This window comes from Myxocyprinus asiaticus, chromosome 36 (genome assembly GCF_019703515.2).
Source record: "Myxocyprinus asiaticus isolate MX2 ecotype Aquarium Trade chromosome 36, UBuf_Myxa_2, whole genome shotgun sequence".
NCBI lineage: Eukaryota > Metazoa > Chordata > Actinopteri > Cypriniformes > Catostomidae > Myxocyprinus > Myxocyprinus asiaticus.
This window is the reverse complement of record NC_059379.1, coordinates 17896499-17922993: the sequence shown is the minus strand read 5'-3', so window position 1 is coordinate 17922993 and position 26495 is coordinate 17896499. Positions and strand designations below refer to the sequence as shown.

General features: G+C 38.2%; 1 protein-coding gene across 5 annotated transcripts in view; it reads right to left on the bottom strand.

Moving 5' to 3' along the window:
• Window positions 1–26495, bottom strand: part of LOC127427257 (inactive ubiquitin carboxyl-terminal hydrolase 54-like) — a 200622-nt gene that overhangs the window by 161430 nt on the left and 12697 nt on the right. For 4 of the 5 annotated variants that reach the window (XM_051674739.1, XM_051674742.1, XM_051674740.1 and 1 more), the window contains exon 1: window positions 13562–13721. The gene's annotated coding sequence lies outside the window, so the exon portion shown is untranslated. Of the gene's footprint in view, window positions 1–13561; window positions 13722–26495 lie in introns of those variants that run through there. The other variant, XM_051674737.1, reaches the window with a different exon arrangement.

Below are 26495 nucleotides of genomic sequence, written 5' to 3'. Positions count from 1 at the left end.
ATCGGATTGGACTCGTCAGATGAATTTCAAGCAGGTGAGATTTCTACTCGCAGAGCAAAAAGATGGAATAGTGCATACAAGATGCTTGAGCGATTTCTTAAAAAATAATCCCGCTATTTTTGCCACTAAGGAGAAACTGACATCTGCATTCTCACAGAAGCAGATATCTCATGTAGCCTGGACCTCTAGTTAGCTCAAATAAAAAGGCTATTTCTAATTAATAATTTTATTCTATTAAATCAAAATAATTATCAATGCTTTAAAAATTATTTTAATATATTTTAAAGAGGTTTCTTTGATCAAATGTAAAAAAAGAAAAGAAAAAGAAACTGAAAAATTGTGATACACAATTACACAATGAATGTAAAGGGCTCCTTTGTAAATAAACTAAAATAAATAAAGTCCGTGTTTATCACTTTTAATGATGACAAGAGAGCCATACAAAGGCTGTTACACAGCACACCAACAAAACAGTTTCTTGATTTTAGTGTGGATTTTGTACAGTAGTTTCCTCTATACTTTGTTAACTTTGTTATAGTTGAGCCAGACCTGTCTTTCACAGGACAACTTACAGTCTACGAAACCCAATTTTGGTCAAAATGTAAAGTTACTGTGTTCTGCCTTTGCACAGCAGAAAAATCAATAAGAAAAATGTAGATTATGCAGTAAAATGTAGTATTAGGAATCGTTTTGGAATCGGATCATGACTCCCAGTATCAGAATTGGATCGAATCGCGAGGTGCCTAAAGACTGCCACCCCTAGAAGATACCACTTGAAATTAAAAGTGGGTTTACTTCAAGCTTTGAGAGGGAGAAACATCTTGTTTTTAAAGCTGAAATATGTACCAATAGCGCAGAATTTGCAAAAACAATGACTGTTTCCAAACAAGTTTCCAGAACATTCCCCTATCTGCCATTGGTAAAACAAACAGACAGTCCTGCCCCAAACTCACAGTATTGGTTAGGTCAAAGTTGTTGTGTCAGGAACATTGGGAGGCAAATACTGTCAACTAATAACTATGGCCTTTGAGAAACAACAGTTCCTCTAGGAGGCGTTTACCAGCATAAAAAGCCGAATCCTCCACTGGGCCACATTCAAATTTCAAATTCCAAGTTCTATATTTTCAAAGTTTCAAAATTCCAAATTGATACCTGATGTATTAAAATGGACATCTTCCTCTGCAATTTGTAGAAAATGGTTAAATAAAACATCCTATCTTGTAATCACAAATGACTGTGATTGGTTTATCTGGTCCATTGCTGTCAGTGCTGAAAAAGGTAACAGTACCACAATGCCATGAGCTGGCATTGAACATATGCCAGGGTGAGAAATGACAATTTAATAGGGTATACAATACAGCCTTGTTTGACCCATCACAGAAAAAGGAGCTGAGTAAGTGAGTATAGACACCTGTTTTATCAGTACTCTATGCCTAATGCAGTCAAACTCAAAGTAACAGCTGGCATTTCATGCCCCCCTTTTTCCCTTTTTTTTTTTTTTTTTTTTGCCTCAATTACATGAGAATGTGCCCAAAATGTCAGCCAGGATTAGATAAGGAAAGGTCAGAGTAGGGACGGGGGTGTGAGAATGAACACTGGTTAATCTCCAATGGAGAACATCTCTCGGACTGCGCTCAAAGCGTGTCAGTAATAACTCTTTACACAGTCTGAACCCCACCACCCCACATTGTTCTGCTCTGCCACATCATACATATGTGAGCCTGACATCTAGTGCTGCAACTAACGATTATTTTGATAATCAACTAATCTAACGATTATTAAAATGATTATTTGACTATTCGGGCCATTATTGCAACAATTAATCATTAGATCTTAACCGACTATTCAGCTTGCACCTTTACTTATAGGTTGTATTAAATGTGCTCTACTAACAAAAAAGAGGATAAAATCATCTTTTAAAAATACCTCTAAATGACATTCACTGAATTAAAGAGAAAAAAAAAACTTTTTATTAAGTTTAATTCTGTAAAAAAAATCACTGCAAATAAAACCTTTTGTTATCAAGTGTTTTGTCTTGTTTTCAATTTAAAAATATCTAACAATCCTTAAAACAATATACATTTACTTGAGAAACAACATACAAGATATTTAGACTTGCTTTCAAAGAATGTCATTCTCTGAAAGCAAGTCTAAAAGTAAGTCTAAATCTCTTATGTTGCTTCTCAGGTAAATGTATCTTGTTAAAAGGATTTTTAGATATTTTAAAATATTTAAATATTTAATATTATTTTCAACATTCTCAGATAAAATAATTTTCTTCTGCAGTATAGCTCCTAAATTATTGTTTTAAAGGAGTTTTATATATTTTTATTGGAAAACAAGCCAAAACAACAACAAATCAAATACTTATTTAATAGTTCCTAGAATATCAAAATCCACAAAAGGAGGTAGATCCTTTTCATATTTGGCTCCTAAACTATGGAATAGTCTCCCTAACACTGTTCGAGATGCAGACACACTCACTCAGTTTAAGTCTAGACTAAAGACTCATCTATTTAGCCAGGCATACACCTAATTTATCCTTCAACTCACAATTAGGCTGCTTTAGTTAGGTCTGCCGGAACCAGAAACCAGAAACATTGATCATGATCTATAACTCTGCAATAAATTGAATGGCATCTATGCTAATATTATTCTATTTGTTTCCCTGTCTCAACCTCGGAACTCCTATCCTGAGGTCACCAGAACCGGCTGGATCCAGCTCCATTCCTGCTTCGTGTTGGACTCCACTGCTACGTGTCTCCGAGTGATGACGACTAATAGCAGCCAGTGCCAGCCAAACATCACTTTAGTCTATTACGGTGGACTTCAGAGGATGAACTGATGCCAACACCAACCATAAGACATGGGATACTTCATATGCCATTGCCTGAACCTTGGATTTAGGATAGACCTCATCGAAATTACAGGCCGGTTGAACTGCGATGCACCTAACTGATCTCTGCCATCATCACCTTGGTCTAATGATGGACTACACTCTTGAAATGGAATACATAGACTATCAATTAATTGCCAAAAAAAACCCTTCATCAGCCAACTAACAAGGACAATGCATCTATGTGAACTTCTCCAGTTAATCCAGGATGGACCTCAAAGACATTAGTCATTAATCTTATAGTTCATACAAAATCTTTGTTTAAACACTGACCCTTAAGACTTACTTAGTTTAATAATTTTAAACCATAACTTGCACTATACATAAGTAATATTGGCATTATATTCATGTTGTTTAGCCAGAGGGGAACTGGCCCCCACAATGAGCCTGGTTTCTCCCAAGGTTATTTTTCTCCATTAACCAACATCTTATGGAGTTTTGTGTTCCTTTCCACAGTCTTCTTTGGCTTGCTCACTGGGGTTCTAAATACAGTTATTATTTAATTACTTATTTTTAAACACAATTCACAATCGTATTTTATCAAACTACACAATGATGACTAAGACATTATAGAAATTACAGGTTTCATTTTCTGTTAATGCATGATTTTCTGTAAAGCTGCTTTGAAACGATGTGTGTTGTGAAAGGTGCTATACAAAAATTACTTGACTTATTTTGTTGCACTATATTATGGGCAAAGACTACCCTCTCTTTTGTCCATATTTAACTCACAACAAAACTCTCTCTTCTTAATAGAACTCCGTATCACCGATTTTCTTCATGATAAAATACACACCGCAACACAAATATTATGATTCAATACATCGCGACCGATTTCCTTCATGATAAGATACACACCGCAACACAAATATTATGATTCAATATGTCAAGAGCCACGTGCGCGAGGGACAAGCATCCCCGTGTGTTCAGCTGGGTGGAGTTTCAATCTCTCCCCCTTAGATCGGGTCACTGTGACTGCACAGCGAAAAGCCATTTTTGGAGTTTTTACTTATTTACATGACCTGTGTCCTTATTATTTGAACTTTAATAAAGGATGCATTAAAGATATAACGCTGAGGAGTTTCCTTTAAAGACGCTCTGACATGCAAGTTTTGGTTAAGCAGAACGGCAAAATTTCACAACGAGAGTGCTTCTGTAAGCTCTTATTTTGTACTTTTGTAATATCCTCATACTTTGCGACCAATATCACCTTAAGCTGTCTGGAAAGTCTGGAGTGTGTCTGTGAGCTGTGTGTTCTTCCTCTCCTCAATCAGGAGTAAGCTGCGGTGTTCCTCTCATGCATCATCATTAGAGTTTAATGTGATCTCATTTTATGTTAAATAAGATCAAACGAATATTCGACAACGCATTTTTATTTATTGTCATTGTTGTCGATAACGTCGACTAATCGTTTCAGCCCTCCTGTCATCGCTGATGCATTTCGACATAGCGGCTACCCCCTCTTGACGTGATTTTCACAGACAGCAGCCAAGCTCATACAAGCACACAGTAGCTGTCTGTCACCTGTCAGCCACCATTCTGCTCGGCGCCTGTGATTGGACGAGAAAAAAATAGCACTGTGAGATGGGTGTGTTTGTGCTGAAATGGGCAATTGTGGAAAAAAAGGCCAAATTAATGCTGCAAGGAGGAAAAACATTAGTTTCTAATGATTGTGCAATAATGAGAATAAAAATTATGAACACAAAGAGAGTCAGAGCGAAGCAAAAGAGCCAAAAAGTGAGGAAGGGATGAACAGAGAGAGCATAAATATTATACTGACAGCACCAGGGATGAGAATCTCATGACAAGTCTTTTTTAGTTGGCCTGTTTCCAAGTGCTCAGAGGGAAATGTTTTCATCATTGTAACCATGGTGGTACCCTGCAGAAATGGGCATTTCGAAAATCTCTATCGAAGCCCTTTATCCCAGGCAGACCTGTAATGTAAATTCACCACACTGGCAACAGGGATTGTTACACACATAAAAGGGATAAAATAAGAACATGTTCCTCCACGTTGTGTGCTTTTTATTTCCCTGAAGGGACAAATAGGTCTTGGTATCTCCCCAGTCCAAGCCTGGGAAGCGATGAAACAACAGGCTTTTAATTCACTCTCCCTTATGTAACAATAGCACAAAGTCAGCCATGAGTTCATATCAAGGCCACGCAAGGCTGCCTGGCGCTGTGTACAGAGCATGGCGCATTATAGTGTAGTGGTGGGATGTGGTTCTGTTCAAGCGTGTTTGACAGATGAGCCGGATCAAAGAGCCGTGAGATGGAGACCACTCTAGTAACATTATGCCTTCATAGACCAGAAGACATTGTACTAGACCTTCATGCTGCCTTGCGCTGCAGTCTTCAAGTCTGAATTAGGGAGGCATAAATTGTATTTTTTAGGCATTCAGGGGCAGTACTTTCAAATGTAATCCAAATAACATAACTGTATCATCCAAATGGCTTGAGACATTCACACCTTGGCACTGCATTCACACTTGACTTATTGAATCTAAACAATGGTCACCAACCAAATAATGAGACTGAACCATCAAGAGACAAGTACAATCACAGACAAAAAGGGGATAGATTTAGCTAGCATGATAAACATGTCTTCCTTCACATACACTCTCTGTCAAGTGGACAAACAGGATGCAACCATTGGTAGACAATCTCACAGAATCACAAAACCTTCAAAAATACCTTGAAAGCCCAATACAATGTGCACCACTTTGGCTTTTCATGTGATGTTATGTGAAAGACAGTGGACCACCTAATCATATGGTGACACTAAAATTTGCAATCCCACAGTGGGTTGCCTGAACGACTTCAAATCATTCTTAAGGAAGCCCTACAATTTGGGCTGGTTTCTGGTTCACCTAACCCCGATTTGACACAATTCTTAGGCCACGTCCACACTAATAAGTTTGAAAACGTATTAATTTCACAACATTTACATCTCATCAACACTAGAATGCGTTTTTCCTCCACCGAAAACTGAACATTTGAAACTGCTCTCCATTATCGCATACTTTGGAAAACAATGACGTTAGGAAACCAAAAACTGAGCTTTCACACAATATGTGGCAAGATATTAGGGCTGCACAATTTAGACAAAAATCATATTTGTCGATTATTGGCCTTGATATTGTTATCGCGATTATTAATTTTGATTAAAAGATTAAATTACTGTGACGTCACAAAATAGGCAACTGCGTGGTTCTTCAGAGTAACAGATTTCAATGATGGATAGGAGCTGCGCTCCAATACCTTTTAAGCATCTTTTAAGCATTAAATATAGTTAAATTATCATTAAATATTGTAATAATGTTTGTTAAATTAGGCCTAATAGAAGTTATTTTAAAGGGATATCTATGATATTGACCTGTTTCAGTGACGTCACTTTTTCCTTGCCGCCACCATATTTGTGACCATTAACGGGAGGAAGCAATTGCAGTGAATGGAAAAACACCTTTGAAACGATATCAAGAAAAACATCAAAATTGCTTCTGATCAATGCCAAGCCCCAAGAAAAATGTACACAGGTCTCTAGTCAGGACAAATATTGCCAAGAGCACATTCTCATAGTGTTACTTAAAGCTCAGACACAAAAAATATATACAAATTAAAAAAAATCCTAGAACAAATATAGGTAAAATAGTCAACCTTACTGATAAGCTAGTTTTTGGACGACTAGTCGACTACTGTAACCCATTCCTAGTTCAATTTAACCAAAAAACAAATACAAAAATCCCTGCATCTATGCTTCACCTGGTCCCTTGTTCTTCGTTGCTCCACCCAACTAGTGGCCCTCATTCCTCTGCATGTCTACACTTCTCTCCAGTAACCGTTCTGGCTTGCCAAGTCCATCTCCCTCTTCCTGCCCGGCATGCTGCCATCGCTCCATGCACACCTTCCACTGCTCTGCGCCAGCCAGCACTTGCTGACTTCTTGCCATCTCTTTCTATTGCTTGCTTTGGAGAAAGAACAGCCCATGCAACACAACAGATCACAGTTATTTTTGTCTGTTCCATTCTTCCATTGCACACTGGTCTCAGAGACAGTTCTACCTCTGCTTTAGATGTTTGGTGATGTACACCATGAGCACTTTAAGAGAGGAACAGAATAAGAGAGAAGGAGATGGACCACTTGTAGCAACCCTCTATGGACATGCTGGAGAAAGAATCACCATTGGCTAGTAAATTTTTGTTTTTACTTGCCAGACTTTTGACAACATGTAAGCGTAATGCTATTGTAAACTGAAAAAGATATTAAACAAACCGAGAAGGGGCATCTTCACACACACACATATATACAGTATGACTTCACACAATATAGTATGCAGGATTGTACATTTTATTTTGTATTTCAATTTTCATCATTTTAATCACATTTTAGCTTTTTTCAAAATGTACAAATTTCTCGTTCTGTCAATTCATATGATGTCATGAAATTGCATGTTTAATAATGATACAAGCTGTTGCCTCAATTTGCATTTTCATTAAAAAAATTTAACAAAATATTTACAAGGTTGGAACCTAATAATTAAAAAGGCCCTATTATGCTTTTTGGGATTTTACCTTTCCATTAGTGTGTAATATGGCTGTTTGTGCATGTAAAAGGTCTGCAAAGTTACAAAGCACAAAGTCCATGCGAGTTATTCTCTCCCACAGACAGTACTGCTCAAGAACTACAAGAAACGGCTGGATTGTAGTCCAGCCATTTCTACCGTAAAGTATCTACGTCACTATGTAACACATTTGCATAATGCCTACCTAAGGCCTACTTCTGCCCGCCCTCAAACAAACGTAGTTATAGCAGAGGCCAGGATTAGTTGGTTTAGTGTTTTCGCTATGTCGAGAAGACGCTGTTTTCTTCACTGCGAAAGCAAAACCTCTTTGTCTGGACTTCCAAAGGCAGACGAATTGCAGAATCAGTGGTTAAAAAAAGTTTTTAGCACTATCCCTCAGCAGTACAACCATAACCAATGCTGGATTTTCAAGACAGTTACTCCTGAAAGATGGTGCAGTTCCCACTTTGTTGGGATAATCTGGCGCTTCGGAATCACAACCTGTATGTATGCTTGATTATTTGTGGATTTATCTGCTATTGAGAGTTCAAATGCGGAGTTTTGTGTTGTAGCTACGGTGTACACCCAGTGCACAACTGTAAGCCTCTGCTAACCTGCTAGCTAATGTTATTGTGTTAAAATAGTTTTGCTAATCAGCTGTGGGCCCACTTTTACCTACAATTGTGTAGAATTATGCAGATTGTTTGTCGTTCTTACTATCATGAATAGTGATAGTCCACGGAAATGCTCGGTTAACTTGCTATGTAATGTTATTGTTTTGGTAAGGGTTTCCTATTCAACTGTGGGCCGGCTTTTACCTAAAACTGTATAACAAAATGGTCAATCTCAAGAGTCTTATATAATAATATAATTACAAGCTGTAATGTTATGGCCGCTATCCACGGTAGTCCACGGCTAACTTGCTCACTTACCGGGAGTAAGCCTCTGTTCTCCATTCATAGCTCGGGCGAAAAAAGTTTGGCTACACCCATTCCAGAAAAAGATGACTAACTTAGATGCACTATGTGTCTTTTACTTGACGCTTTGTTAGGTTCACAATAATCAACAGTGTACTTGTAAGAAAGCTACAAAAGTTAAACTTACCACTGTGAAATGTCCTGCTCAAGTCGTGCTTGTGAAGGTGGTTCAGGATGATCAACTTGTTCTTCCAAACTTTCATTATCGGGCTCGGGCTAGAACTGGTATGGCAAAAACCGATGCCACTGTTACCATAGTTACAACAGTGTTTATAGCTGTTAAGGAAGCCTGAAACTTGTAAGGGGTGTTACATTTCTGACAGGAGGTTGGGCCTGCTGACCAATCTGGGCTTTTCGGAATGGGGGGGATTTAAAGAGGCACAACCTAAATCAGAGCATTTGAGCAGAGGATGAAAATAGGTTTAGCAGAAATGTACAGTATGTGTTTATAATGTGTTTTTTTGACCATTAAAACATGTAAACCTACAGTACAGTACAAAAGTTTTAGGCACTTAAGATGTTTCACAAAAACATTTGTCTTAAGATGGTTATTTATATCTTCAGCTTTAGTGTGTCAATAGGAAAAATACATTTTAGACTCACAAACATTACTTTTGCAAATAGAAAAGATTAGGATAGAAGAACAGGGCGCTCTGCAAGAGATGGCATTGCCCCCACAGAGCCTCCCACTGACCATCGTGTCTGTCTGAGGTTACATAAAGAGACAGAAGCAATTGAGACAGCTGAAATAGATAGAAGAACTGTGGCGAATTCTCCAAGAAGCTTGGTACATCCTATCTGCCAGCAATCAAGAAAAACTGTGTCCTAGGAGAATTGGGGCTGTTTTAAAGGCAAAGGTGGCCACACCAAAAATTGATTTAGCTTTAGGTTTACTGGACTTTGTATGATGTTAATTGATAAATGAAAACTATTTATGGCATTATTTTTGAAGGCATCCTCACTATGCAACATTTTTCACAAATGCCTAAAAGTTCTAGTAGACACCCAAAATAAAATTATGAACCTTTAAATTAGCATAATATGGGCTCTTTATCATAGAATTACACACATAACAAATAGGCTATAATTTTATAATTACAATTTATAATTCCATTATAAGAATTTTAATTTAACTGCTACTATATCAAAACTACTATACAAAAAAAAAAAAAAACCTTGCACAGATGCAGCATGAGCCTATTTGTTAAATACTTTTAAAGATTTAAATATCTTTAAAGCTTTCTGAAGTTAGAATATTTCATAATGTATGATTGTGCCTTTAAATATTACTGTATTTACACATTTATTACAACTTACTACATTACAATAAAAAAAAACAAAAAAACTTTTTTTAGATGCACTTGCGTGATTTACATTGACATGAATAACTAAACTGGTACTAAGTCAATGGCTGCTCCGCAAGCATTTACGGTTGAATGAACGCAGCGCACATTAACAAGAGAGAAGTTGCAGTTGTTTTTACCTCATCCGTGCAATGTTACTAGAACTAATGTTTACTTTTACCTTTTTGATCACCAATTGACTGTAAATAACCAAAGGAATATTAAAAGAGAGATTAAATGAAAATGTGGTGCGTCTTTGATCACAAAATACACGGAACGAGCCAAAAGAAAACTTTTACATGCTTAGTAAGTATTGACTTGCTTGTACACATATTTATTGTACAAGTTCTCAAATGTAAATCTACAAGCTCCTGAGTTTTGCAACACTTTTACCTTCCAACAGCAATTCAACAGTCTGTGTAAAGATAGACCGTGGAAAAGTGCAGCCAAATAAGGTCAATTTCCTTAAGAGTGCACGCTCACGAGACATAATGCTGTAAAAGACGAGACTGAATCCAGCTGCATAATCGCCAGTTTCTTATTCAGTAAATGGATTTCAGTGCTTTGCCACTACACAACTCAATAACTGGCGAGTGAAATCTTAATAATTACTCGCTATTGGCTAATAACAGACATATTTTAGTTGCATGGCACAAAATGTAGCCGCATATGCGAGTGATTTACTTGCTATGTAGAGGGCTGTGTAGAAAAAAGAATGAGAAATTAATGCTCAATAGGGTAAAGTAACCAGATTTCTGAAATGGAAAAAGGGGACATTTCAAGTTCAGTGTTCAATAGGTCATTGAATTTTCATGTTACTTATTAAAAAAGGGGACAAATCAGATTTTATGTATTTTGACCATGGTGAATGTTGTAATGTGCTGAAATATGCACTGTAAGAAATCATTATGGTTTAACTTAAAAAAGTAAGTAACCTGGTTGCCTTAAAATTTTGAGTTCATTTAAAATAAAATTTGATGATAAAACAAAATAAATAATAATTTGAATATAAAGGTCTAGTAAAATAACAATTAGTGGGAATTCACTTTTACATTATATCAGTGCATTGCCATTGTGCCATTAGTTTACTCAATAAAACACAGATTCTTATGTTATCTGAAAAAATTAGTAAATCTAAGTTGATCTGCCAAAAATATAAAGTTAACAAATCATGGAAATATTTTTTTACGGTGTGGTATATCATGCTCTATTGAATACTAGCCTATGTCTCAAATAAATTCAAGCACAGAGGTACGCAGTTGCCTAATCTTCAATGAGTTCATTCTTTTCTATGCTTTACTGATGACATTGTTACATAAAAATAAAAAAACGAAAACATGTATAAACAATGAGGAACTACTGCAGCTGACTCCTCAGACTCCAAAGGTCCTGCCTTTTGAGCATCTTAATCATTTCATGGAATACAGTGAAGAATGTAAACATTTAGCATCTAAATCATATTTTATCATATGACACAAAGATATTCAATATTGTATAATAATGATAATAATATCATAATACTATTTTACCTAACTGTTTGCGTATCTCATATAGACCTGTTTTTCTTAATTACCACCTTTTATTTTGATCAAGCTTATGAATTATGGTGCTCCTTTTTAGTCACTTGTTTCCCTGCAAGGCGCAATGTAATCTATGCTGTGATGTACTGACTAACTGTACGTTTCTTTGCAGATATTTTATTATACATTTTTATTTATTTTTCCATGTTATTAATGTCATATTCTTATTTTAAATTAATTTTGGGTATATGTTAATACGACAAAAAATATGTGAGAAGGTGCTTTCTTTAGTCAGTGTGTGAATATTACTAGTGCGAGAGGGAGGGAGAGGGGATGGTGGGCCGATAGTGCTGATATACACAACACACACTGATTAAAGATCACATTTTTTATTTTATTTGTTCATCTGCAGGGATTAATTTGACTACTTTTCACCAACATGATATAGTTTGTGCGGTCTGTGCGGGAATTCCCGCATTATGAAGGCCAAGCTTTCAGGAACGTTTTACACTGCAACACAATCCTGCTCCAAATTCAGAACCTGTTATAAAATACATAACAATATAACTTTATAACATAAATAGCTAGTATGTGCCTTACTTTGAAGCTTATAACAATGATGATCATTCTCTTCAATTGTCTGGTCCAGTTTTTAATGGCATATCTGGCCCGACCAAGTAATCCGTAAAGGAAGGCGAATGAATTGAAGCTGCTATAGCGAGCAGCCCCCTCTGTTGGTCAAAATAAACAACACATTGTAGGCTTTGCTGCTCGGGCTTTCTTGCAATGTAATATTTCACTATGAACGCTGTCTTGAATGCTCGGGAAAAATGGGGCCATTTCCGGGGACAGCTCCAGTCAGGGACAGGCCACCAAAAACCGGGACTGTCCCTGGAAAACGGGAATGTCTGGCCACCCTACAATAAGCCTTTATCACACTTCCGCGTTCGCAGAGCGGAAGCTTCGCTTAGTAGCGTAAAACAACTTCCGATGCAGTCTGTTTCAATGACAGTGCCCACAGCGCTCAATTATTATGGACTATTTTATGTACAATTCATCTCAAATACTTAATCTAAATAGACCTACCTCACCGTACAATCATTACTCAGGGATGATGAAGTAAAGAAAAACGGTGTCATGTTGTTTTATTATTTTAAACAGGATGTATGTGAGCAGGGAACATTTCACAGAGTATATATATATATATTTTTTTATTAGATTAATGCAAGCATATATACAAACAAGAGTACCTTTACACATTAAAGAACATTAAAACAAGACAGGGGTATACAGTATGTCACAAAAAAACTAAACTTATATTCCGTGTACAGATTATACAGATTACAGAGTATTTGCAATGATAATGATCACATTGCTTTCATGTACTTATTATAATCTCCATGTATGACATAAGATCCATTTAAAAATGTTCAAATAAAGAAACATTTCTATCCCAGAGTCCGATTACAGAAAATAACTGGTTTAATAGTTGTAAATGTGGAGTTATATCCTTGTGGTTTGAGTATGATATTTGAAGTGTCCACTCACGAGTTGCAACCGAATGCAATGTAAAACATAAAGATGAAAATATCCCAGTGTCTACAACTGTATCATATTTACAAACGGGAGATGAGCATGTTGCAATAGTGAAAACAATGACATTAAAACACTTAATGCTGTCTCTTCGGACTTGAGTTGAGCACTTTCATCCTCTGGGAGTAAGCTGAACAGCACGCGCAGCTCCTCATGAACTGGGAAAACTTTGCACTGATAATCTCCTCGCTCAGATACTATTACACATTAAAGTGGTAGATAACACATATGGTGAAGTGCTGTATTAATCCAAAGAAACAATTAAATGTCTGATGTTTACTGCCAAGTGCATCCAAGTTGGCTAAATGTATTTATAAAAACTGCAATCGTCCATAGACAGATCGACGGGCGGATGTTTGGTTACGCTACTATTCGGTGCCAGATGTGATGACATGTGGACTGTGATAAAGGCCTATAAGGTGGCTGTCGGAATAGAAGTCCCACCCTTTAGTTAAAAGATGAGTCAGTCGCCTCATTGACAGTTTGTTTACTCCAAAATGCAGATCAGCCTCAAAAAATACATTTTTTAGCATACTTTGTGCAATTGTTTTTATATTTTTTGCTGATTTCAAATATGTTATTTACATGTGATCTTGACAAATAATGTTGGAGATTTCAGTCTTTTCCCTTTGAAGTCAACAGGAGCTGTACTTTTGTGCCTGTTAACTTACCTACACAGAAAATAGCTGCGAGTGAGCTGGCTTGTCTTTAAGGGTCTTTGGTCAAGAGCACCATAAGTGAACAGCCATCAGTAGAGGTCATTAGGTCATCTTAGCAATCCCCTCACTGGAGTTACTGTACATCACAAAAAAAACAAAAAAAACAATTATGTTCGATATTGCTTGGTACAACCAGGAGCCATTCTCATGGAAAGCACTTTTTACACTCTCCTAGGCATCACGTGTTGGCAAGGTTAAAGACAGTTGACGTGCACTGAGTTTGTTGGTCTATTTGAAGATAGGTGTTTGTTCAGCTGCCATCACATAGCTCCAATTGTGGTAATCTCTTTCACCAATATTCATACCATTACAGTTGCTACAATGCTGATTACAATACTTTATGTTTGCATCCAATGGCGATAGCATTTGAGTTTATTAGAATGAGCAGTATTAAGGCTTGAAGAGCAAGACAGTGTTATCAGAAAGCAATTAATTTCTAAAGGGCACAAGCCTTATCACAGGGGTTTAGGACAGAATTAAACAGAACAAACAACAAGACAGAAAGGCAGCTTTAATTCCTTTGTGATTTCTTTTGTTTGGGGTTTTTCCCCCATCAAATATGATGTTTTAGACATGTTGAAGTCAATGTGAATTGTCATGCACAACCCATTTTACTTTGGTAACGTGATGTATTTCTGAGTAAAACAGGATATTTAACAATAAAATTATTGAATTAATCGGGAATTGACTGGATGGTGAAAAGCAGGCGTTATATACCAGACAGCCCTCTACATTGCGAGTAAATCACTCACATAAGCGACTAAATGTCACGCAATGTGACTAAAATAAGTCTGTTATTAGCCACTGGCAGGTAAATATTCAGATTTTAATCAGAGATTGAGTTGTGTATAGTGAAGAGGATCTTAAAGGGTTAGTTCAACCAAAAATGAAAATTTTCTCATCATTTACTCACCCTCATGCCATCCTAGATGTGTTTGACTTTCTTTCATCTGCTGAATACAAATAAAGATTTTTAGAAGAATATCTCAGCTCTGTAGGTCCATACAATGCAAGTGAATGGGTGCCAAATTTTTGAAGCTTCATAAAAGCAACATAAAAGTACTCGAGACGACTCTGGTGGTTAAATCCATATCTTCTGAGGCGATACGAAAGGTGTGGGTGAGAAACAGATAAATATTTAAGTCCTTTTCCCCTCACTTTTACTTTCTCCTTCTTCTGTTTTTGGTGATTTACAGAAAGGAGTAAATCACCAAAAATTTACTGGGCAGAGAGGAGAATTTATGACAAAAATAAATATTGATCTGCTTCTCACCCACACCTATCATATCGTGTCTGAACACATGGATATAACCACTGGAGTCATACGGATTACTTTTATGCTGCTTTTATGTGGATTTTGGCTTCAGAATTTTGGCACACAATCACTGAAATATTCTTCTAAAAATCTGCATTTGTGTTTTGCTGAAGAAAGAAAACCATACGCATCTGGGATGGCATGAGTGTGAGTAAATGATGAGAGAATTTTAATTTTTGGGTGACTTTTCCCTTTACACACCGCAATCCTTTTACTGAATAAGAAGTTGGCGATAAAGACGCTGGATTCAGCCTCGTTTTTAACTGCGTGTTGTGTCTCGTAAGTGTGCACTCTGAAGGAAATTTACCTTATTTGGCTGCAGTGGGTCCTGAGGTTTTGTGGATCACGATGTCAACATCGCTTTAGTTGAGCAGTGATATGCGATAATTACATTTATATTGCATTTAACAACATCAGTTCTGATTTTGCTTAAACTTTTCCACTGACTGTTTTCACAACATTCTCCGTTTTAAAGCAAGGCTACAGACAAGTAACGCGCCTATTGTACATCAGTTTGAAGGTAAAAGTGTTGCAAAACTTGAGAGCTTGAAGATTTGAATTTAAGAACATGTACAATAAATATTCGTACAAGCAAGTCAATACACATTCAAGTAAAAGTTTCCTGTTGCTTTGTTCCCTGTAGTGTGTGTCCAAAGACGAGATCCACACACTCCATTTTCATTTCATATCTCTTTTAATATCCTTTTTGTTATTTACAGTCAGTTGGTGGTCAAAAAGATAAAAAGAAACATCTTGGTTACTGATGTAACCTCTGTTCCCTGATGGAGGGAACGAGACATTGTGTCGATGTAGTGACACTAGGGGTTCAATCATGAGAGCCCCAATCACTTTTGCTTAAAATAGAAAAGGCCAATGAAAATTGGCAAGTGGAATTTGCATGCCACTCTCCGCCCCGGACATATGGGTATAAAAGGAGATGGCGTGCATCACTCATTCAGAATTATGCTGAGGAGCCGATAGATAGACAGCTCCACGGCAGGAGGGACACAACGTCTCGTTCCCTCCATCAGGGAACAGAGGTTACATCAGTAACCAAGACGTTCCCTGTCTGTCACTCACTCGACATTGTGTCGATGTAGTGACACTAGGGGTTCCTATAAGAAACGGTGCAGGCGCTGAACCATGTCACGAGGCACGGAAGAGTGGACACGGGCAAGCTGCTGCATGCCTCGCAGCGAGCACTCAACCATGTCGTGACCTTCCAGTGAGTTAGGTAAGGCATCTCCCTAGTCCCGTTAAGGGGGGAGAAGGCACTTACCCAAGTAGGCTACCGGCGGTGCCATTCTTAATTTTCTGTTAAGCAATCTCCCGCTGAGCACTTTCTAGAATAGAGCTGGGAAGTGCTCTTCACTCTCCAGGAAGGAGGGCACTACGGAGACCACATGGACTTACCAACAGGGAAGTACACATATGGAATAATATCACAGGAGGACCCTATCTACAGAGAGGGTACGCAGCACAGTGGCCGCGACAGAGAAAGCTCTGACGAGGGGAAACACAGGTTTCACCTAAGGGGGAAACCGAACAGTAGAAAATCATCATACGGGATTACCAAAGGGGAATCACCATGCATGGAGCACTGAGCCCAAGCACATGGGCTCACCTGAAAAGGGGAATACCACGAGTACTGGGCCTGGTGGAGTTACTCCTCCGCCAAGTTGGTCACCAGACAGTGCTAAAGAATTAAAAAGGCATCCGGAGTTCACTGGTACGGGGAATTGTTGTGGACAAAAAGCGCACATTATCACCTTTGAAAAAGAGGAAAGGCGCAATGCAAATGGTACACCCAACTGGCCGCCCGGTCTACCTGCTGTTACCGCGTAACACTCGGGTCAAAACCGGGTCTATTTGTAGGTTATAAAACCTCGCAAAGGTAATGGGCGTAGCCCAACCTGCAGCTCTGCATATGTCTGCTAGAGAGGCCCCCCTTGCCAGTGCCCAGGAGGACGCAACACCTCTAGTGGAGTGTGCCCAGACCCCCAAGGGGTACAGCAAGTCCTGAGACTGGTATGCGAGAGAAATGGCATCCACAATCCAATGGGCCAACCTCTGCTTGTGTGCTGACCCGGACTCCAGGCATTCGCTGGTAACAGAGTGCCTGCAGGTCCCCCACCTGCTTGATGGAAGTGAGCGCCACCAGGAGGGCCATCTTTAGAGACAGAGTGCTGAGCTCGGCCTGCTCCAGGGGCTCAAACGGGGCTCTCTGTAGGGCAGGTAGGACCACAGAGAGATCCCAAGAGGGGATCAGGCACGGTCTAGGAGGATTCAATCTCCTCACGCCTTTGAGGAACCTGTTGATCAGGTCGCACTGTCGTGAGGGACTGCCATCCAGTGTATCATGGTGAGCTGCTATGGCAGCCACGTACACTTTCAGGGTAGAAGGAGACAGCTGTGACAGCACGGCTGCCATCTCAGCATCCGACTCATCCTATGCTCTACCACCCGTGGGCAGGAGCTCAGAAGATTCGTCCACTTCCAATAGCAGAAGCCCACCCTCCGATTCTCGTTGCAAGCTGCGAACGACACATTAAACCCACCCTGAGGCAGACCGCCTGCATCGCTCCACAGCTCGTCTGGACAGAACAAGCGTGCTGGGGAATGGGAGGTCCACGGGGGCTGAGCCGGCAGAAACGCTCCCATGTCCACATCCAGATCACCTGCGGTGCTTGCCGACCCGGCCGGCTGAGTGTCAGCCTAGGATGGACCAGGTTGGGGAGCAGCCGCGGTGGCTCCTTACTTCATGAAGAATGAAGTGAGCCGCAACCCCAACGTTCTCATGGGCATGTTCTCGCAATGAGAACCTAACCCTTCCACGAAAGCCGCCTCGGCGTGCTGGCGCCCCAGCCACTCGAGGCAGATTTCATGGGTATCCGGAGGGGAGAGATACGGCCACATCCAGTAGCACAAACGTGGAAGGACATCTTTAAAAAAGCTCTTTTAGAAAGAAATATACTCTAATATACTCTTTTAGCACCTGCAGACTCAGGCTGTCGAAGCGCCCGGGGGAACACAGCACTCAACCGTGTAAGGGTGGTCGCTGATATGCAGCATAAGAATCCAGCAGCGTAGCAAAGAGTGAGAGGACGAACACACATGCATTCGGCTCCGAAGAACAAATCTGAATGAGTGATGCACGCCATCTCCTTTTATACCCATATGTCCGGGGTGGAGAGTGGCATGCAAATTCCACTCGCCAATTTTCATTGGCCTTTTCTATTTTAAGCAAAGGTGATTGGGCTCTCAAGATCGAACCCCTAGTGTCACTACATCGACACAACGTTGAGTGAGTGGCAGACAGGGAGCATTAATTCTTATCATGCATTGCACGGATAAGGGAAAAACCACCTTCTCTCCCATTAATCTGCGCTTATTCAACTGTAAACACTTGCTAGCGGAGCTGCCATTCTCTTAAAGAGACAGTAGAAATTCGGTGCTTGTTATACATATCAATGTAAACTTAATGTCAATCGTACAAGTGCATATAAACAAACGTAACAAAATGTAGTAAGTGCAAAACATTTGTAAATATTCAAATACTTCAATATTCAAAGGCACAATCATACAATATGAAATATTTTAACTTCAGAAAACACTGTAAATATTAAAGAATTTAACAAATAAGCTTGTCTATGCAAGCGTTTGTTTTGATATGATAGCACTTAAGTTATTATTTTTATAGTATAGTTATTAAATCACTGTTATATTTGTAATTCTATTTTCATTTTTAGGTTCCAACCTTAAAAATGTATAAGAAATTTCAAACAGTGACAACAGCTTCTATCATTATTAAAAATGCAATTAAAATACAAATTTCATGACATTTTATAAATTGTCATGGTCAGCTTTCAATGCCCTTGGGACATATAGAAATATCAAACATTTAAAATTAAGTTTTGAAAAAGTTAGTAAGATAGCTGGTTTTGTTTTCTGAGGTTTGCTACGATGACATTACTGTTTGTGATTTTGTTGAGCAAATGGATGAATTCAATTAAAACATAATTACTATTCAATTAGTATTATTCTAAATATTATTGGTATTACTATGATTGTACAAATTCATAGATTCAAATTTAAATATGAAGGTTTTGCACGTGCAGAAATTAATGACAGATTTAAACATTTAAATCACACATAAATTGGTTTTGTGATATATTTGCAATGTAAATGATTATTTCTGACTTAATCATTCATCCAATCTGCCGTCAACATCAGCCATAAAGTTTAGGGGAAAAAAGGTTTACTTTATATTTCTAACTTCATAGTTTTAAATGGAATACATAACATCCAGTCGAGTGGTCACATTTAATCACACAAGTTGAAACATTTCCATACATCAGAAGCTCAATTTGAATCCTAAAAATTCCCCATCCACAGAGGGTCGGATTTCACACATCCTCCAAGCATCTCTTCAGTGGAAATGAATGACTTTGGATGCAGTGATATGGCAGCTTCCTTGAGTGTTTTCCAACAGAAAAGTAAAGTCATTTTGATAACAGATTTTTCGAGAGGAAAATAAATTCTTTGCAATGACATGCACAGACGAATCATGCATACCAGGACCAGGAACATAGTACATTAAGAATTAAAATGAGTCAATTTTTATTTCTTATTGACTTAGAAGGGAAAGAAAACCTGGCAATATATATATATATTTTATTTATTAGGGGTGTAACGGTGCACAGAAGTCACGGTTTTGGTACCTCGGTTTTGGGGTCACAGTTCGATACGAGTTCGGTACAACATGAAAAAGCAACAAATCCCAAATGCTAGGATTCTTTTCATTTATTTTGAACAGACAGTAGTGCAAATTATAGTTTGTTCCACCTAGCGGCATTTAATCCCCCCTGAGGTAGTTGGTACAGTACAGCCTCCTTTAGTGTATTAAGCAGTAAACAGAATGCACTCTTGCATGGGTCATATTTTTTTGTAGGGCTGATAAAAAACAAAAGGTATTTGGTCACAATCAGCTACAAAATTGAAAAGCATCTCTTTTGTTATAGAAGTAAAAAATAAATAGACTAATGAAAAATACAACTTGTGCATTAGGAGAAGGAGTGTTACAATTTGTTCCACTTAAACTATATGTTGTTTGTGTATATGCCAATTGCCTGAGTAATGACTTTGGCCCTGTCTGCTCTCATATCTAAAGGCTAGTTAAAAGCTGCAGGGATAAGTTTTTGCACTCCTGTCATCTTTTTCTGCCTAGCTCCGGTGATTGGCACATCTGGGTGATGTCGTCTGATATGTGTTAGCATGTTGGACGTATTTCCACTCACATACCGTACAGCTGTCTTACAATGCCGACACACCGTCCTGTCCTATCTACCACTCGCTCTCCACTGCTGCCGTAGTTCACTGGGAACACAAAACTTTCCCACTCTGCTGATTTAAAACAAGTAGGCGTGTCTTCGAGCTCTTGCGTGTTATCTGAACTCGCCATTCTTGTTTTGGGTTGGTGCATAGATGGTGTCTTCTTCTTCTGCTCTTTATCCTGTTGCGGCAGTTAGCAAAAAGCGTTGCCTTACTGCGCGCACCCCCTTCTGGATTTGAGTGTGGATCGCCCGTTACTGACTCCCAGTCAACAACTGATGTACCACACCGTCTTTTTCCAGAGCAGCCTGCATTTCTCCTGGGGTTACCTGTGAGTTTTTCTTTGTATCCTGAACAATTCTTCTGGCAGTTGTGGCTAAAATCTTTCTTGGTCTACCTGACCTTGGCTTGGTATCAACAGATCCCAGAATTTTCCACTTCTTAATAAGTGATTGAACAGTACTGACTGGCATTTTCAAGGCTTCTTTAAATAAATCTTTATAAAAGTTCCATTACCTTGTTACGCAGGTCTTCTGACAGTTCTTTTCTGCTCCCCATGGCTCAGTATCTAGCCTGCTCAATGCATCCATGTGAGAGCTAACAAACTCATTGACTAATTATACACAGACATTAATTGCAATTTAAAAAGCCACAGGTGTGGGAAATTAACCTTTAATTGCCATTTAAACCTTTGTGTGAACTTGTGTGTCTGTAACAAGGCCAAACATTCAAGGGTATGTAAACTTTTGATCAGGGCCATTTGGGTGATTTCTGTTACCATTATGATTTAAAAAGGAGCCAAACAACTATGTGATAATAAATGATCACTATCCTTAAATAAAAGACCTTTTGCAAATTGCATGATCAGTCATATTTTCTAAATCAATGCCAAAATTTCACATATTCTACTAGAGTATGCAAACTTTTGAGCACAACTGTATATATATATATATATATATATATATATATATATATATATATATACACATACACACACACACACAAATATATATATATATATATATATATATATATATATATATATATATATATATATATATATATATATATATATTTTTTTTTTTTTTTTTATGGAACTGTGCCTAAGCAGCATCCAAATGAAGCTCCCTTCTCTGTAGCTTGTGACATTTAAACAGGGAAATCATATCGGCTTCATTTTTTCCTACACTCACAGGCCTATCTGCCACATTGCTCATTTTCTTGTCATATTACACAAATTGATTTTGTTTAAAGTGATCCTGTCAATATGTTTTTCATTTCTGCGAGTTCATACATCCCACCTGTACAGAATCAAAACTCTACCCATGCATGGAATGAGAGAAAAAAATTAAAGTGCAAATGTTGTCTCTGAGTAATTTTCCTCTCTTCCTGCGTTTGGCCCATTAGCGAGACACCGCCAAATTGAGCAATGTGTACCCAGTTACATGAGCACTGACCCTAAATGGCTTCACAGGAGAGCCCACCATCCAGCACACGAAGAAGTGCATTCACCACAGCGAAAGAGATGGAGAGAAACAGACTAATTGCCGAAAAGCACACCGGTGAACAGCCGACTGCTCTCTGATCCCGCTTAATAACAGCATAAGGGGAGAAATTAAGACAGTTTACTTCACAGTTCACACATAACTCCAGTGACATGCACAGCAGGAAGCACAAGTGATTCCTCAGTCTCCAGTGACTTCAGATGTTCTTCAGTCCTACATTCTTTATGAATGCCTGATCAAACTGATGAATCATGAGCTGACTTAGCACATTCTGACAAATCAGTTTTGTTAAAAAGGATTTAACATTACGGGATAAGAGTTAATCTTAGCCAGAAGGACATCTCAGTTTATTCTGTGCAAGAGTCTGGTCTTCAAAGGCAACAGCCCAATTGTATTAGAAACCTTGATTAGATTAGATGATAATGTACTTTAAACGAAAACGGGGCTGTAAAGGGATGGAAGTACAGACCATTCCATATGTCGTACTGTCGCATAACTGAGTGATAATCATTCAGCCTAGAAAATATGTAGAAAGTACTGTTTCCACAAATTCTCAGTGGACAAAAAGCTCTGGAAAACATGGTTTGGGAAAATTAGAGGTCCCCTAAAACAGTATGACATATTGTACAGAGTTCCTCACAGCATCAAATTCCTTGTGTCAAATTAAAGTTGTTTTAAGATATCTCAGACGTTTTGGAAACTTCTGTTAGACTTTGTCACTGAATTAGACCACCCCCAGTCGCTTCAACCACATGCCCTTTCTCCAAAACCCCACTCTCTAAAAACATATCATCCAACCTAGGGCTGTCACAGTAATGAAATTTGGCTGATGATTAATTGTCAAACAAATAATTGCGATTATGACGATTAATTGTCTGTTTTATGGCAAGGACGATTAATTGTCTCTTTTAGGACTTTCCCAATTAATTGTCATATAAATTGTCATATTTATAAAGGTGCATGTGTGCATACACCTTAAGAAGTCATTTTGACATATTTAACTTCAAATATATAAATCAAATAATAAAATAGGGATATATGATTTCATTGAATGACATGAAAAAAAATCAATATCAAAATATTTCTAAATAGTTAAAATGTCTCTCTTTTTGGTCAACTTTACTGTTGTTCACTTTTACTTTTACATCAGATATTTCTGTTCTAATTTCTTCATAAAAAATTATCTCATAAAAATTATATTTTATTCTTTTTTATTATTATTATTTATTAGTATTATATTTAGATTATATATTATTGTAAATGATATATTATGCAATAGTAATATATATATAGGCCTTGGCCAACCTGATGTCAGCAAACCAGCACACATAAAGACAAAAAGTGTCTGATTTTATGCAGCACTCAAAAAAAAATAGATTACAGCTTTAATTATGGCATTTTACCTGACTTTGGTCTAATCCAACAATAAATCAGGAGCCTTGTGGTTCAGAAACTTAGATACAACATCATACACTGCCTTGAGCTGATGTTAGCAGCCATTTTGGCCATACCTCACCTGCAGCGAGCATGAGTGTTTGCATGCTTCCAGCATCCTCTCATGGGAAAAAAGAATATGGATGGATCGGCAAGGTCACACCCGCTGCTGAGACACAGGTTACCATGTCAACGCAGTGACGGTGAGAGTGTCGTTAGAAAGGCAGACTCAGCAGGTGGCATCTACTCCTTCAGCAGAATGACACATTCAACACCACCTCTCAAAAGGCTCCCTCCATCTCTGTTTGACTCACTGGAAAAACACGCCCGATGTATTAAGAAGCCTCAAACGAAGACCAGATTCTCTCTGGGAACCTTTTTTTTTTTTTTTTTTTTTTTACTGAGAACTGAATGATTTTTATGACTTTTGGTTCTGTTAATGATTCTTAAACATCTTCTGCCAGTATAGATGGAACAATGTAATAAAATACTTGTACAATGTTTGCTGCACTACTTTTCAGCGTCACCATTGCGTAGTGATGTCAAAAGTACCGGTTCTTCGGTACCAAGTCGATACTAAAATAAAAAAGATGTCACGATACCAGTGTTTCTGCAGTACCAGTAGTACAGAAAACCGACTTAATTCGGTTCCACAGTACAGTCTGACTGACACACGACTGCTTACAAATGCTCAGAGCATGTGCTCTGTTACTTCTTTTACACTGAAATGGACAATTAATCAAATTTAAAAAAAAAAAAAAAAAAAAAAAAAATCACAAAATGTCCTAGTGTGATTTTTAAACCGCGAAAGACTGCAGTCTTAGTCTGCATGAGCTGTTCGCTTTAATGAATGTGTGATGCCGACTGCTCACACACTGGCAACTCAACAGACATTGAGAACAGTGCTGTTGTACTGAATAAAAGTTTGTTAAAAAAGCAATGGTGTGTTGAAATGTAACTGTCCTATTTTCACTTGTTAAAAGTTTTTTAAAGAAATTGTTCTTTTTCACTTATAAAAAGTTTAAGAATTAATTTGATTAGACACCATTTTGATTATGAAATTAAATAAAACTTTAAGACATGGAAAGTGTCATGTAAGACACATAAAAAATAAAAATAGAATGGAAAACAGGATTTGGTTAAAAAAAAAAAGATTTTAGTAAGGCTCTACTTAAAAACACTTAAGCAATACACACTTATTTGAGAAACATTTGAAGGAAACATGTATTTCTTTACATTTATTATTTACATTTAAATGTAACTTTACATAGGCTAAAGGAGTGTGTTCAATAGCATATTACCATATTAGCATTTTATTTGCTGTGGTATTGAAATTGGTCTCGAGAACCATGAAATATCACTGGTTTCGGTATCGACTATTACAGTTTTGGTATCATGACAACACTACCACTACTGGTTTTATTAGTGAGCGGTTACTGCATTAAACTTACTCTCACTTACTAAAACGCAAGTCATTATTTTTGTCTGACAAAATGAATGATGAATTGTTAGTGTTGTGTACTTAAAGGTGCAATATGTAAAAATTTTCATATAATATTCGCCTTTTTTTTTGCCAATGTGTGAACGGCTTGTAACGCAACTTAAAAAAATGAGCCCTTCCCGGACTTCATAGGTTGCCTATTAAAGCCTGTAGACTGATTTTCATGTTTTTGCTGGGAAAATCCAAAGGATGTGACGTTTTGCGCACTTCCGAGAGCTTTGCCTCAGTGCTTCCGCTATTTAACAGTGTCAACAGACAGTCTGCAACACTAGGTAATGCTATCTTAAGAGATGGAATCCAGCAAACGGCCAGCTTCCAGCACAACACCGACTCCTACACAAACTCAGAGTAAGCCAAAAATAAAAAATAAACATTTACTGAATCCTGTCTGGCTAAGCGGCAACGTGATCGTGGTCGAGCGAAAACTAGCGTGAACATCGGCAGGACATTTGATTCCTGAAGGGACCTACGTTCGGTTTTGGGGATCAGAACCGACCCAGAATTGGCATTCTTCTTATTGGACAGGTAAACTTACATAACTGCAAAGCATGTGAAATATAGTGCCATAAGGATTGATCTGTGTAATTTTAGCTAACTTGACCTTGCCTGCTAATGCTGACGAACTGCAAGCTACCTTGCTTCGTAACTTTCAAATAATTTCAACGATCTTCTCTTTATACTAAATGTCAGGTTAATGTCAATGTTATTCTGTAATTATTCAGCAAAGTAAACTACAATAACACATGAAATGAATGCTAGACAATGTTCAAGATAATGCAAAAAGCTCTATTCATTAGTGTAACGTAACGGTTATATAGAAAATATATACATTCTATTATTATAAAATAATAGCGCATCGATATATCAAAATGACAGTTATGATAGAATCACATCAATGCTGAATTGTGTCAACATATTTATAATGTACACTCTATTTTATAAACAGCTACTGTCATCATCCACCAAATTTAGCTAACAGCTTTTGATAAAGCTGGCTAGCAAGCTAACGCCGACATTGACTGCATTTATACGATAGCCTATGTATCATGCAAAGAAAAGTGATTACTTCAAACTACAGTCTCGCATAGTCAGACCTATATCCACGCTTTGTTTTAGCCCTGTTCCAGCACTGAAGAGTCAAATATAATTATACAGTCTCAAAGTTTGTAGTAAAACAATCATAACCGTGTCATTTCAATTATGCTACCTCATCTGTCATCATGATGCCGGTGAATCATGTTCAGTCTCTTTGTTTTGGTTGATGCTCGCGTCCCTATGGAGTGTGTGCGCGCGATCATGAGCAACAGGCTGCAGTTCACTTAACGGCCACAGCTGTCATTAATAACAAGGGTTTCTGAATCTTACATACTGCATCTTTAAGGCTTGTGAGACTGATATCCGTGTAGTTATGGGTTGAACTGTGTAGTTAAAAAATTTGCATCGAGTTCCCTATCTGTCACTCAATCAACATTGTGTCTACTAGGGGTCGAACTTGGGAGTCCCAAACACCCCTGATATTTGAGAAAAGGCCAATGAGAATTGGCGAGTGGAATTTGCATGCCACTCCCCCGGACATACGGGTATAAAAGGAGACGGCTTGCAACCACATACTGCCTTGGCGTGATTCTTCCTACATGCTGCCGGGATCCCGCACCCCGTCTGCTCGTCACCAAGGGCGTCCTCCTGCGGTAGCAACACCGGTTCCACCACAGCCCGAGCCAACCACTCGGCCCCGGCGTAGAGCCCCTGCAGGAAGCTGATGCCCCCCATCCCTCGGTCCAGCGCCAAAAACCCCAGGAA